At 45.1% G+C, this 16255-nt stretch overlaps 1 protein-coding gene across 2 annotated transcripts in view; it reads right to left on the reverse strand.

The window, feature by feature from the left end:
• The window catches only part of LOC120915227 (serine/threonine-protein kinase SBK1-like), a 103063-nt gene that overhangs the window by 66869 nt on the left and 19939 nt on the right, over positions 1-16255 (reverse strand). The window lies entirely within an intron of this gene.

The following is a 16255-nucleotide window of genomic DNA, read 5'->3' on the forward strand; positions in this document are numbered from 1 at the left end:
ATGGAGGGTATGGTCTGTACTAATGGAGGGGGTGGTCTGTACTAATGGGGAGGTGGTTTGTGGGGGGTGGTCTGTACTAATGGGGGGGGTATGTAGTAATGGAGCAGAGGGGGTGTCATGAAGATCCTGCCAGAAACAGGCGACTCAGACTTTGCGGTTCCCGAGTGTGGCTGCAACCACGCATGCGTGTGCATGCACGTGTGCACACCTCTGTTGGAGCTAGGCGGGGTATTTAAGCCGGCCTCTCACACACCATCCCTGCTGTCTGCGCTACAGCATTGTGTATCTGAAACCTGATCTGAGACTTAACCTGTGAAAGACCCCGGCTTACCTGTGACTATTCCAGCCATCCGCCTGCACCTGATCCTTGGCCTGTTCTGACTACCCTTCTGTCTGCACCTCTGTACCTCGCTGTCCGCCTGATAACCGACCCGGCCTGTCTAACCATCCAGTCTGCTCCAGTCTGCTGAACAGTTCCAGTCTGTTCCTAGTTCCAGTCCAGCTAAACGATTCCAGTCTGTTCCTAGTTCCAGTCCAGCTGAACGATTCCAGTCTGTTCCTAGTTCCAGTCCAGCTGAAGGATTCCAGTCTGTTCCTAGTTCCAGTCCAGCTGAAGGATTCCAGTCTGTTCTTAGTTTCGGTCCAGCTGAACGATTCCAGTCTGTTCCTAGTTCCAGTCCAGTTTGCTGAGCTGATCCAGTCTGCTAAGCTGATCCAGCCTGCTGAGCCTATTCAATCTGTTAAGCTGATCCAGCCTGCTGAGCCTATCCAGTCTGCTAAGCTGATCCAGCCTGCTGAGCCTATCCAGTCTGCTGAGCTGATCCAGCCTGCTGAGCCTATCCAGTCTGCTGAGCTGATCCAGTCTGCTAAGCTGTTCCAGTTCCGGTATTCCAGTTCCTGCAAGGAAGCTTCTGCTGGACTGATTTACTTCCTCTTATTGTTGATCCTGCCAGGCACCCTTGCCACTCTTTACTCCTGTTCCTACTCTTACCCTATCAGGGGGCCACAAGTGGGAGCCGTAAGGGAGGCCGTCCTCTGCAATTCGTGCTCACAACCTTCAGGTACGTGACAGGGGGGGTGGTCTGTACCAATGGGGGGTGGTTTGTGGGGGTGGTATTTACTAATGGGGGGTCTGTACTAATGGAGTGAAGGGGGGTGGTCTGTACTAATGGGGGGTGGTTTGTGGGGGGTGGTCTGTACTAATGGGGGGGTTTGTGGGAGGTGGTCTGTACTAATGGGGGGTCTGTACTAATGAAGGGGGGTCTGTATTAATGGTGGGGGGGTGGTTTGTGGGGGGGTCTGTACTAATGGAGTGGAGGGGGTGGTCTGTACTAATGGGGGGTGGTTTGTGGGGGGGTGGTCTGTACTAATGGGGGGGTTTGTGGGGGTGGTCTGTACTAATGGGGGGTCTGTACTAATGAAGGGGGGTCTGTATTAATGGTGGGGGGTGGTTTGTGGGGGGTCTGTACTAATGGAGGGGGGGTGTGTACTAATGGAGGGGGGTCTGTACCAATGGGGTGGTTTGTCCGGGGGTCTGTACTAATGGAGGGGGGTGGTTTGTCCTGAGGGGGGGTCTGTACTAATGGAGGGGGTGGTTTGCCCTGGGGGTCTGTACTAATGGGTGGGTGGTTTCCTTCTGCCATTCCAAAGATGCTAAGTATCATGTTAAAGTTGCATTGTCTTTTTCTTTGCCTTTTAATATTTTTTTCTAACCTCACTCTGTAGCTAGGGGAGTACTTTGTATAGTTAGTGTCACCCTCTTTCTCTATGCTTTAGACTCTATTGTAATCACATGTATTCTGCTGGAGCTTGTCATATTATGACCTATTGACCTATATGGCTGCTTATACTGTCAAGATCTGCACAAGTTTGGTTTCAACTTCTCTACTATGTAATTTCTCTACGATGTCAAGATAGAGATCACACTTTCAATGTTTAGACTGGGGAGTGGAACACTCAGCTTCCCGTCCAACTATTCTCTTGGTAGGAGAAAATTAGCTCATGCTTTGCAACCTCTATACCCTGCCCACAATTATATGCCACTATACCCCCTTTCTTTTCCCCTGATCATTGATCAGCTCATGCTCTGCCTCCTCTTTTTTCCTCCCTGGGATCATGATCAGCTCCTGCTCTGCTCTTCCTCATGATTTTCTATAATCAGTTACTACTCCACTCTACCTCATGATCATCATGATCAACTTCCTCTGTGTCCCATTTTTACACAGTCTTCTGCCTCTTTTATTTACCCTCCTAGTCCATAAGCTGCATTTCTGCCTGGTTGTTTTATAGTGACCTCCTGCTTTACCTCCTCTACTACCCCCATGCCATAATTATCTTCCATTCTGCCTCCTATTCATTAGTTCAAATGAGATGACCTTGCTGATAAAATAATTTGTCTCAAAAAATACATTCTTGGAGGCCAAAATCATTATGCTTAAATGATTGGAACACACATTTGCTAGTCACTAAATCAGGGATGCCCAACCTTTTGAAGAGCGAGGGCCACTTAAGAGACTTGGTAACTGGTCGCTGGCCACAATGAGTGGAGTGGGCGGATGACAGGTCTGTGTCCACTGCATATAGAGAGCAGACATGGACACAGCCCACTCTACTCTATAGGTCCTTTGATCCGATCCACCCAGACGGAAGAGGATGGATCCCCTTCTGTTTTTGTTAGCGGATCGGATTGGAGGTAGCCGGTGCTCTGCGGATCAGTTTGAAAGCAGCCTAGTAACCACTGCAGAACAGATATGCCCATATTTGGTATCACTCCGCCAGTGACAGGAGCCGGTGCTATACAGCAAGCATTGTCTTATGTGGCTCTGCTCCACAGTTGCTTGCTTTCTCTTCTGCCAGCTTCCTTCACAACACTGATGCTCTGGGATGATGGATCGGCGATCCTTGATCTGGGCTTGCCAACCAGCCATTCCAGAGCAGGAGGTCACGGGCCACATTAGAGGGTTCCGCGGGCCAAATGTGGCCCCCAGACCACTGGTTGAGCACCCCTGCATTAAATGATACATACATGGAATGAGTACCCTTTGATTTTTTATACCATGAGGAAGACAAAATTCTCTCTGGTTTCTCATCAAAAGGAAGCAAGAAATAAACTTTTCAATAGAAATAGTGAGAACTAATTTCTCCAAACAATTATAGATACAACAATAAAAATATATTTGTGTAAGGTGGGGTAAAGGCTGGAAATTGTATCATGTGTTTTACTGTTAGCATCCATTTTGGAACAGTCTCCTTACTTGTTTTCCCAGGCAGGGCACGGGGACAGCTAGTGAAGGAACGTTTTTTTTGGGTGCGCAGTAGAAAAATCTTACAGAAGATTTACCTCATGCAATTGAAAAGTAAAAAGAGATAACTGGTTGTAATTATACTATAGGCAGTACCTAGACATGAGATATCAGTCACTTAATCCAGCCATTTTCATCCGAATTGAGAAATTATCTCATGTTTACGTGCGCAACCAGACACCTGCTGGCTGAAAGCTCTCAGTAAAACTTGTTATTCTATTGAGGTGGGCAACAGTAAATAAACACTAATGCCCTGTACACACAATCAGAATTTCCGATGACCTAAAATCTGATGGAATATTTTGTCGGAATTCTGTTCAAGCTGTCTTGCATACACACTGTCAGACCAAATTCCGACCGTCCAAAACGCGGTGACGTAAAACACTACGATGAGCTGAGAAAAATAAAGTTCAATGCTTCCGAGCATGCATCGACTTGATTCTGAGCATGCGTGTGTTTTTTGAGTTTCACACAGACGATAGGAATTTCCTATTTTTTTTCCATCGGAAAAAAATAAAACATGTTCTATTTTTAAACATCTAAGAAAATTCCAATCGTGTGTACGCAGCATAATAGGTTCACAAAATAATGAAACTGGGGTCTGCCTACAACTCAAATAGTGGCTTGAATGACCTTACACCTGTAGCTGTCATCAGATGATGCCTGAACAACCACCTGATAAAACTATAAATGATGGTATGAACAGAAAATGGGCATTCACTAATCTAGTAATATGAGCTTTAAAAGGAACCTAATCCTTAACACAATAAGCTTGAATCTGTTTGAGATACCCAGAGACAGTGGAACAAAAAGCTGGTTCCCCATTACGGGGACCATCAGGGATGACAACAAGAGAACCAGTTTTCTAATGGAAATAGTAACTGCAAAGAAAATCAGCACAACACAGGCTACATCCAGACAGTGAAGAGAGCTATCTCTCTAATGTACTGGATGTACTGGAGTTAGACAAAGAGATGAAAGAACAATGTACTTATTGAGGTGAAAGACCAAAGTGATCTAAGGAAGGAAGGAGGCACTGGGCTGCAACGCCACCCTATTTTTGTATAAGACCAGAAATTGTTCTGTATAAGACCAGAAACCTTACAGGAAAGGGCAGAAAGGGGAATATCCCTGCTAGGTTCAAAATATGGTCTTTAAACTGTCCACAGAACCACACTTAAATCCCCTATAGTTTTAGGTGGTTGAACAGAAGGAGCTACATGAGAGACACCTTGTACAAAAAGAGTCTTTGTCAAAGAATGGGACTTTGGAATAATATCACAAGCCCAGATTTGCTCCTTGCCGAACCAGGTCTGACTGCTAAAAGGTCAAAATTCTTCATATAGAGTATATGCTGGGGTAAAAAGTCTTACCTTGCACCAAGCAAAGTGTAGACTTCCTAGCTTTGATTGTTCTCCACTGAGGCTGAAAAGTCTTCCTTATTGGAAGGAGGCAATGAAATACCTGGTGGATTCCATAAAAAATTGATGAATCTGAATGTAAACATTTAAGGCCTTTAAATCCAAAATGGGGCAGAAACCCCCTTTTGATTTGAGAACTGTGAAAAGAGGGAGTAAAAACCCTGGAACCCTGAGCTCTAAGCACTCTACAAATAAAGGTTTGGGGTGAATAGAAACTGGATCCTTAAACATGAATTTAGTCCATTCCCCTAAATTTTGACAAACTAACATTACGGACATGACAGGTTGCAATGCAGGGCCTGTGAAAGATCTTTTCTTCACTGAGAAAAGATGTCTATCCTTTCAGGACACTAACAAACATCTGAGGCGTGCTGGGAGTAGGAAGGGTTATGTCAGTTAGTCACTGTTTTTTGTCAGTGTTTAAATCCTCCAATAGGCGGCAGTATAACCCAATTGCCTCTGAATTCTGCTTTCCTTAATGATCAAGAAAGAAAATCATTTACAGAGAACAATTAGCTTTATTTTTAAGGGCTTGGGTACATAGGCATCTGTTAGTATCGGCTTGACCCAGCCTAAAAGGAGGTAAATTAAGTTCAGACACAGATCAAATGACAGTCAGAAACATCTGTTATAAAACTCAGAAAGCTTTTAGAAGCATCGCAATCTATTCTCACAATTACATTGAACGTACCTGAAAGTAAGCTTGGTTCATCTACAAATGCTACTATTTTTGTGAGTATAAAGTCATTAAACATACAATAATAAACACAGTTCAGTGCTGTGAAAGCACTGAAAATTTGGGTTATAGTTTTAAAAGTAGTGCTAAATAAAAAGAAAGTCATGATCTCTCAGTACAGAAAATGGTGATAGTAATTTGCTTTGACTACAGTGCTCTATAAACAGTTGCTCATACTTACCTTCTCACCTCTGACTTAATCATAGGTCCTTACTAAGTTGATGGGTTTGGGGATGAGACAATCCCTCACAATCTCACTGCTGATGCCTGTTTGGCAGTAGCAGCTGCAGCTACAGCTACACAAAGAATAATCCAGCTGGCAACATTCCCAACAATAGCACAGTATTTCCGCAAAAAGAGTTTGTGATATCATGTTTATCAACAATACTTATCTTCCATAATGCATCGTGGGACGATTACTATACCCAGAGCTTTTGATCCATAGTATGTAATATTAGCTTACTTAATTTCTCTGCATGAAACAGTATAAGTTAATAACTTCTTTCCTTTGTCAATTGTATCATTCCTCTTTATTGTTGACAATAAAATATTGATTTACAACTGACATTACATATTCAGTAGCCTCAATCTACCCAGTGCTCATGCATCATTGAAAAATAGATTACAAGTTACCTCCATCTCAAATCTGTTTTTTTAATTTGGATAGGGGAGGATTTGAACCTGTTAAAGCTAAACTCCAACTTGCTTTTCAGTAGAACCTAATGGAATAATCAATCCCACCATAGATCAAACCCAGTGGTGACCCGTCAATTAGGGGCGCAGGGGCCCTTGAATCTATGCACCCGGCCCCTAATCTACATGCAGATTTCCGGATGTATGGATTCAAATGTTTTTTTTTTCTTTTTTTGAAGCATGTGATTAGAGCTTGAGGCTCTAATTGGCTTAAAAAAGGGTGGGCTGTGGACGCAAAGCACTACGCCCCAAGCCCACCCACGTGTGTGACAATAGCAAATGAATATTTGCTATTGTCTTCCAGATTCTCCTCCCGCTTCCTGATTGAATGAGGGGCTCATTTTCTTTACACTTTTGGTGAAACACTTCCTAAAGCCAGTCCGCTTCTAAAGGGATACAAACACTTTATTTAACAAAATAAAAAACGTATGCTTTGTTCTCATTCATACGTTTCCAAACGCACAGCAACCAGCAAAGAAAACATGTGCTTTTTCATGTGTTTAAAACATAAATGGCAAAGAATGTCGCATTTGTGTTACCATTCGTTCACATCTGCAAATGCACTGCAATCCACAAATAAACACATGGCAGATTTCCATCTGTTCATTTCTGAACGTAGGACAACCCACAAGAAAATGCACACCATACCATGCTTTTCAAAAACACACGCGGCAACGTGCATTGTGCGTTTGTTACCATTTACGAATGCAGGGCAACCAGCCACAGAGAGCCCCGGCTGAGAATCCCTGGCCAATCGGGTCTGAGGACCCGCCTCACTTCCTGATTGGCCAGGGAGTTGCCACGTGTCACGTGTGTTTTTGAAAAGCATGGTATGGTGTGCATTTTCTTGTGGGTTGCCCTACGTTCAGAAATGAACAGATGGAAATCTGTCATGTGTTTTTTTGTGGATTGCAGTGCATTTGCAGATGTGAACGAATGGTAACGCAAATGCGACATTCTTTGCCATTTATTTTTTTAAAAACATGAAAAAGCACATGTTTTCTTTGCTGGTTGCTGTGCGTTTGGAAACGTGTGAATGAGAACAAAGCATACGTTTTTTATTTTGTTAAATTAAGTGTTTGTATCCCTTTAGAAGCAGAAGCAGTGTAGAGAAAATGAGCCCCTCATTCAATCAGGAAGCTAGATATGTTATAGGAGCAGGGGTGGACTGACAACTCATGGGGCCCCCGGGCAATAGAAGATTATGGGGCCCCTGGGCTTACAGATGGCCACCACGCCAAGATGCAATGCAGAGGTGGGACAGCAAAAATCTGAGGAATTTCACATCAAAAGCATGTCGTTTTCAGACATATCAGGGACAGATGTAAAAAAAAAACACAGATTTGTACATACTGTCCCTGGTTTTACTTAGCCTTGCAACCCTGATGGGGCCCCCTAGTGGCATGGGGCCCTCGGGCAGTGCCCGAGTGCCACAATGGTCAGTCCGCCCCTGTATAGGAGAACTTTGTCCCACCAGTTGGCAATCATTATTATTCTTTAGAGGAGGTATGAGCCTCAAAGCAGAACTCCAGGCAAAGTTTTTTCTTAAAATATGAATTATCTGGTTTTCTCCTCTTAGCTTCACAGACAGTGTAGTGTGAAGTGATTCTAGCGTTTTAAAAACATCAATATAAGAGCATTGAAAATCTGGCAATAATCATGCCATGTATTAAACACCAGTGACACAAGCCAGGTGAACAACAGATATCAAAGTCCTGAACATTACACAAGGTTATTAAACTACTGCAAGTATATAAGTTATGCTTGAATCTAACATTCTAAGCTTTAACAGAAGGCTCAAACATGCTGACCTGTACACACATGTGAGCCAAACCTGCTGCCTGCTAACTACTGTGGAAACAAAACGAACTGAACAGGGGAAAATCTGATACTGTATATTGTGAAGTGCAATGTCACAAATCTGTTCTGAAGGAATACTGCCAGACAAAATTGCTGAGTAACCACAAGTATTCCACATAGATGTCTGCACAGAAAGAGAGTAAATATTTCTAATGCTGCAGCAACAATCACTTTGTAGGGGTGGTAATGGAACCACCAGCATCACACAGAAAATACCAGTTTTTGCTATATGAATTGCTGTAAGTGTTAAAATTAAGCATATTTGACTGCAAATAATGACCTTCAGGTTGACGTACATATTGACACTGGACCTTAATACAATATTTTTAATTTAAACACGTTTAATGTCAGGATCACTTTTGTGCTCCTGCTTCTCATTCCAGCATCTGGGTGTTGGCAGTTGCATGGGACTGTATGCAGAATAAACCTATTCCATTAACAACCAAGAGACATGTGGTGGGTTAAACTTGGCCGCAGGCCTTTATTACTGGTATCAACATTTTATTAATTCATCAACTTTATTACTCATACAACCATTGTATGTACAACCATCAAAACACTTGTTAGCTTGAACCAACAATAGTCATCAACCTAGCCATACGGCTCAGGTTGGGTATTAACTCATTATTATAACTATCCCCAGTTGTTTATTCACAAAACCAACCGGAACCACGTAATAATTTAGGCCGCGACAAGGGAGGGGGGGAGGGAGTTCAAAACAAGGTAATGGCTCCTGAGGCACTGGTGCCCACGCTTTCTTGCTCCTGCCTTAAATCAACTACCTTCCTTCCAGAAAGTTCCCTGCGTCCCTGTGACCTATGGCCCGCCTGTCATTGGTCCCTGGCTACCTGTACTAAAGCCCCTTACCTTTCAGGTGTGCTAGGGAGGGGAAACCACCCCCTATCAGACCGGGACACGCCCTTCTAATTCCCACAGGTGTGCAGCATGCAGCACCGAGGGGACCTAGAAACTCCCTCTGCCACCATTCCCATGTGCTCGGGGAGCTTAAAACAGCTCCCTCCGCATTCATGGGACTGTATGCAGAATAAACCTATTCCATTAACGACCAAGAGACATGTGGTGGGTTAAACTTGGCCGCAGGCCTTTATTACTGGTATCAACATTTTATTAATTCATCAACTTTATTACTCATACAACCATTGTATGTACAACCATCAAAACACTTGTTAACTTGAACCAACAATAGTCATCAACCTAGCCATACGGCTCAGGTTGGGTATTAACTCATTATTATAACTATCCCCACTAGCCGGACCCGTTTCTAGGTAGCACCCTAGAAACGACACCAGCCCAACCACCCAACCTCGCGGCCAACTCCACCATGCTCTGCAAATCATTGTTAAATATGTCGAGCCCAACCTCTGAGAGATGAATCCCGTCTATCCTGAAAAGGCCGACCAACCCCCCTTCTAAATCTACATGACGGAAGGATAATCCCCCGATCTCGGGCATGAACTTAGCTATCGCTCTGTTTATTCTCTTTCTAACTCTTTCTAAAGGGGAGTTCAGCCAAATAAGTCTTGGGGCTATTTCTGAGAAGACCAACTGAACCTCAGGAAAGGAAAGTTTAAATTGACTTAAATCATATTTGATCTGAAGAATCAGATCCAGGGTTTTTCTTTTCCCTATGTCATTTCCACCGAGGTGGAGAATCAAAACGTCCGAGATTGGCATTGACTGAAACAATAAACTTAATTCATCAAATAGGTTACGCCATACCATACCCCTTCTTCCGTGCCAACAAATGTTCACCTACTTGGGGTCAAAATTTAAGCTTCCGGTATAGACACGTCGCGAAGCTCTTCTTTCCGCCCAAAATATGTAGGAGTGGCCTACAATCCATACTGATAAAGCTTGACCTAGAAATTAAATTAGACAGTGAGGGCGAATGTACAGCTTATAGGCATCTGACTGCCATCTACCAATGCGCTTAATGCTAACGACATCCAAACCAAGCCTAGCTGCCTCTGTGGCCGCACCTATCCTAAAAGAATGTGACGAGAGAGGAAACCCCCCCAAGTCTAGTGTAGACAAGCATTTCCGAAAAACCGCGTTGAACTGGTACACGGACAATGGGGTGCCATTGTCGTGAATAAAAAATGACCCCCTTTCTACCCCTCTAACTTGCAAGAACTGCCCGACTAGTTTGACCGGGCAGATAGGAGACTCTGGCAATGCGTGCAGCGTTAGCCAGGTCCCTTTTCCCATCTGGTCAGTTTTTGACCTCGGTACAAATATAGAAAAACGCGAAGTGCCCCAAATCATATGTTCAAATTTAAAGTTGGACTCCGATTTCTTATTGGGAGCGACTAGCTCCGATATCCTGAACGCTCCGAAAAAAAGAAGAGAAAAAAGAGCACGAAAAAGAGACGCTTCGTAGCGAGAAAAACATATAGCCCCGACCGCCGAGCATAATTTGGTAAGCAAGGGAGGAGTAACCGCCATTCTATTGTCCCTATTCTGGGAGCCTTTCTTGTAGCCTTTTAATGCCTGGTGAACCAAAAAGAAAGAGGAGCAAGGGGGAAAGTTATTCAATTTGCCGAAAAAAGAGATCCCGGCCAGGATTTTATTAACCTGGGACCATGACAGGTTACTAGCCATTAATTTGTTCAGAAAAGATAGCACCAATTTTTCGGAAAATGCCAGCTGATGTTCCCTCATCGAGGCCAAATGGGCCAACCACAACCTCCATGCTGAGGAATATGCAGACATTGTAGCTGGGGCGATGGATCTTACTATATTCATACGCACAAAGTCTATATCAGATCCCACAGGTGTGCTGGGCACTGGATCCCCCTCTCGTCCGCGGCTGGGAACAGAGACCTGAATCTCTCCATCTGTAACCGGGAGAGAGAGTCCGCTATATCATTCAGCTTACCTGGAATATGCCGGGCTTTAATCCAAATGTTTAAACTCAAACACTTAAAAACTAGGTAACGAATCAGGGAGATTACCGGGGGGGATTTGGACGATAAGCAATTTATTGCGAAAAGCACCCCTTTATTGTCCGTGCTGAACATAACTCTTTTGTTCCTGAAATGGTCGCCCCATAACTCTAGTGCGACCACAATAGGAAAGAGCTCCAGAATAACTATGTTTTTCGTATGCCCTTTCCTACGCCAGCTAGGATGCCACAATGAAGTGCACCAATGGGTTTTCCACAGGGCTGAAAAACCCACTGAACCCGCTGCGTCTGTAAACAAACTGTAATCTTGATCAGTCACAAATTCAGACTGGAAAACTGCTCTTCCATTGAATTTTTCTAAAAACTGTGACCATACCAGGAGATCTTCTCTTATCTCCGAAGAGATTCTGATGTGAGACGTGGGGGATTTGAAACCCGCAATCGCCAGGTAGAGACGCCTTGAAAAAATCCGACCGACGGGAAGAACCCTTGATGCAAACGCCAGCATCCCCAGCAATTTTTGAACTTCCTTCAGAATGACCTTCTTTTTTCTGATCATTCTGAACAAATTGTCCCTTAATTGAGACACCTTCTCAGCTGGAAGCTCAAATTCCATTGCTAAGGTGTCAATTGTTATTCCCAAAAAAACTAACCGTGTTGACGGATACAGCGTCTTCTCGTGCGCTAAAGGGATATTGAATGTCCTACATATTTCCAAAAAAGAATTCAGTACCTTCGTGCAGTCAGCAAACGACCTCCCAAGGAAAAGAAAATCATCTAGGTAGTGAACCAGGAAGGTTGAGCCAGATTGTTTCTGCACTACCCATTCCAAGAATGTGGCAAATGACTCGAAATAGCTGCAGGAGAGGGAGCAGCCCATTGGGAGGCAACGGTCAAAGAAAAAACAGTCGTCAAAAACAAAACCTAATGAATTGAAGGACAAAGGGATAATTGGTAATAAACGAAAAGCAGATTGAATGTCTGCCTTAGCCAGGAAAGAACCCTTACCCAGCAAGCGTAGTTTTTTTAAAGCGTCATCGAATGTTAAATAATTCACCGATGACATTTCTTCGCTAATTTGATCGTTAAGGGAATCCCCCACCGGAGAAGACAGGTGGTGGATCAACCTGAAGGACCCTACTTCTTTTTTGGGGACCACCCCAAGAGGGGAGACCCTGAAGTCCTTAAACGGGGGGTGCAGAAAAGGGCCTGAAATTCTACCTTCCCTGTGCTCTTTGAAAAAAATTTCCCTAACTACTTCAGGGAAGTCTGTTGCTGACTTTAAATTTTTTCCAACTATACAACCCTGCCCTTCAAAAGGGGGGAGTCTAAAACCTTCCTTGAAACCTTCACATAGTAGCTGGGCTGTCTGCCTGTCTGTGTAGATTAGGAGCCACGGGAGCATTTCTTGTAACTTCACCGGGGATACCGCTCTTCGGAAAGGACTCCCTGTATTGTGGCTGGTTGGCAACTGCCATTTTTTTAAAACATTTAGCGACTGGGTGAGTCCCCCCGCAAAATGCGCACTCATGCCTATACCTGCAAGTGCCAGGGAACTTGCACTGGGAATCGTTAAAGGAAAAACATATTCCTTTTCTATAAGAGGCGGCTGGCGCGCCCGCATTTGGTGACTGGGGCCTGGGGGTGAACCCTCTCTGAGGCAGAAAAAGGTTCAGCCACAACCCAATGTCTTTTGATCCCCATTGTAGATTGGGGTGAACAGATAATTTTTGTCTAAACGACTCATCGTATGAGAACCATGAGACACCACCAAAATTCTTATACGCCTCCAAAACTATATCCATATGTTGCATCAAACCCACACTCTTATCAGGGTACTTCTCGCATATTACACTAGAGTAAATCAGAAAAGCCTGTAACCAGTTATTAAAGGTTCTTGCCACTGGCCTACGCCTGTCCCCTTCCCTCTCCTCCGTTTTTTCCCTGAACACTGACTCCTTTGCTGAAGGTAAGAGTGACAAAAGGTCAACAAAATCACCCTTGACAATTTTATCTTTTGTGGCTGCGGTTAGGTGGTAGCCTAAAGGTGACAGTGTGCAAGGCAGAGCTTCCCTAGCACAAATTTCAGGTACATTCACTGGTATATCCATCCCACTGACATGTAAAGGTTGTGATACACTTCCACCCAACCCCAGGCCGCTCCTACCCTCCTCTTGGTTGGCCCAAACAGTGGCTGCAGAACAGTTCTGAGGAACAGGTAAGTTAGGAGACATACCAGCAATGATAGAAGACAATGAAGCAGTGAGGGAAGTTAGCAGCTGTAACTGAGACAGATTTTCATTACCTGGACCTGACGCAGGAACCGTCTGGGCACATATCACTGGGATTTGCTGTGGTTCAAATGCTGTCTGTGTGCTGGGTGCTCCCATGGACCTAGCTGCGTTCCATGTCCTGCTGATGCCGCTGCCGGGAGCAGCCAGCAGCATGGGTCTTCCTGTGTCTGCAGTGGGTGCCGCCTGCGCTGGAACCTGTTGAGAAAAAACACTGGGTGCTGCACTATTGTTAGGAGGGGGGCCCGACTTCTTGGCGCGGCCCCCCCGCTGTCCTCCTCCGTTTCTTCCTCTCTGTGACCCCTTGGCCGGAGGTGCCGTAGCGTCCGCCTTGGCCGCGGGAAGTCTGTTAGACTTCCTGCGCTTCTGTGGTGAAGGTTCTGCTCCGTCCGTGTGGGCTGGGAAGGCCGGTGGCGCCTCCTCCTCCATGCTGCCTATGTGTGTGCCAGCCAGCTGACTGACACTGCCAACGTCCAATCCCCATGAGCCCGCTGCTGAACCGTCCAATAGGTGCGGAAAGTAGCATGGGGAGGATGTCACTGGTGCGGTAAGTCCGGAGGCGGGCCCGGAGGCAGAGCCAGCTGACGTGCTCCGGTCTGCAGAGGCTATTGTGCGCTGTGTGTCCTGGGTGTGAGGTAGAGAGAGACACTGCTCCATCCAGGAGTCCCCGTCTTCAGCGCCCGCTCTCTCAAGGATCCTTCTTACCAGGCTCTTCATTGCAGCTCGGGGGCGCGGGAGTTCAAAACAAGGTAATGGCTCCTGAGGCACTGGTGCCCACGCTTGCTCGCCCCTGCCTTAAATCAACTACCTTCCTTCCAGAAAGTTCCCTGCGTCCCTCTGACCTATGGCCCGCCTGTCATTGGTCCCTGGCTACCTGTACTAAAGCCCCTTACCTTTCAGGTGTGCTAGGGAGGGGAAACCACCCCCTATCAGACCGGGACACGCCCTTCTAATTCCCACAGGTGTGCAGCATGCAGCACCGAGGGGACCTAGAAACTCCCTCTGCCACCATTCCCATGTGCTCGGGGAGCTTAAAACAGCTCCCTCCGCATTCATTCTCCCTGTTTGTGTCCACCTGCAAGGTGATTGAAATGGTCAGTCACCTGTTATAAGCAAACGGAGCACTTGCTTGCTTGTGATAAAGACAGTATACCTGCATTGTTCCTGTTCAAGGCTCCCATTTGTCTGCCCTGCTTTGCTAGTCTGGATTTCCCTGTGTATGACCTGGATCAGATATTGGACTTTTCCCTAAACTCAGCCAACCTTTTACCTGGACTGTTATTGGATCGGATATTGGACTATTCCCTGAACCCAGTCTTCCTTTAATCAGGACTGTCATAGAACCACATTACATCTCTGCTAACTGCAAGTCGTCTGTCTGTTTGCTTTGTTCGCATCTGCCCTGGCGTGGTGGACAGGCACTATAGCATTGTGTATAAGTCCTAGGGGCAACCAAATACCTGTAGGCTTGTTTGCCTTAAGGGAAAGCGGGCTGCTATAGGTGAAGCACACAGTAGCTAGCTATAGTGTCTGACCACCTGCATTGGGGTAGAGGTGACATTCGTGACATTTACACAATAGTTGAAATGTCTGAGAACCAATGACTATTGGAGGCAAATCAAAGTTCATCCATAGGTAGGGAAAACAAATTGTAAACTTTTAGCTAAGGATGACACAAGCTTGAGTCTCTACTCAGGAAGCACTGTGCTTTGTCATTATTGGTTACACAATAAAAAAATACATTAACCACTTCAGCCCCGAAAGATTTGGCTGCTCAATGACCAGGCCATTGTTTGCGATACGGCACTGCGTCGCTTTAACTGACAATTGCGCGGTCGTGTGACGATATACCCAAACAAAATTTACGCCCTTTTATTTTATTAGTAATGTAAAGTAGATTTTTATCGGGACTGCAACATTATGGCGGACACATCGCAGACTTTTGACACATTTTTGGGACCATTGACATTATCTAGTGTGTGTTCTATCTGTGGGGGGAGGGGACTCACTATAGGAGATGACAGATCGTGATTCCTAGCTATTAGGAACTCACAATCTGCATCTCCTCTCCTCAAAGAACAGGGATGTGTGTGTTTACACACACATGTCCCTGTTCTTCCTCTCGTGCCCACGATCACACGTGGCCGGTGGTCATCTTGACCCCCGGTCGCGAGCCATGGCACCCCCGCAATGCAGGGTGCGCGTGCCTGCTATCCCGCTTAAAGGAGCCGATGTACAGCTATGACGGCTGGTGGGATCGTGCCGACCTGCCACAGTATAATGACGGTGGCAGGTTGGCGAGTGGTTAAAATCCAATAGAATAACAAAGCAAAAGATGAAAAGACAAAAAAATGTGTTACCGTGTATTAGTACTATCTCTATTCTTCTACTGGCCATTCTTGCTTATTTTAAATTTTTTGTTTTGCCACACTGTTTTTTTTTTTATATATATCTAACCAATTATGTTTGTGTTTTTGATTAAATTTGTGTCTGTCCATGTATGGTGTTTTACCTCTCCAAGTAATTCTAATTATCTATTAATTGACAAATAAACTGCATGTGTTGCCAAGAAGGACTTATACACTATGGGGCAGATCCACGTAGAACGGCGCATTAATCCGCCGGGCGTAGCGTATCTAAGATACACTACGCTGCCGTAACTTATTTTTTTTTCTTTGAATCCTCAAAGAATCTGCGCCGTAAGTTACAGCGGCGTAGTGTATCTTTGGCGGCGTAAGGGCGCAGAATTCAAATGGATGTGATGGGGGCGTGTTTTATGTAAATACGTCGTGACCCGACGTAAACAATGTTTTTTTGAACGGCGCATGCGCCGTCCGTGGGGGTATCCCAGTGCGCATGCTCGAAAATAAACCGGAACAAGTCAATGCTTCCGACGGTGACGTCATTCTACGCAAATCCCTATTCGCGAACGATTTACGCAAACAACGTAAAAAATATATACTTAACATTGAGTACGCCTCATAATAGCAGGGGTAACTTTACGCCGGAAAAAGCCAAACGCAAAC

Source organism: Rana temporaria, chromosome 10 (genome assembly GCF_905171775.1).
Source record: "Rana temporaria chromosome 10, aRanTem1.1, whole genome shotgun sequence".
NCBI classification, from domain to species: domain Eukaryota; kingdom Metazoa; phylum Chordata; class Amphibia; order Anura; family Ranidae; genus Rana; species Rana temporaria.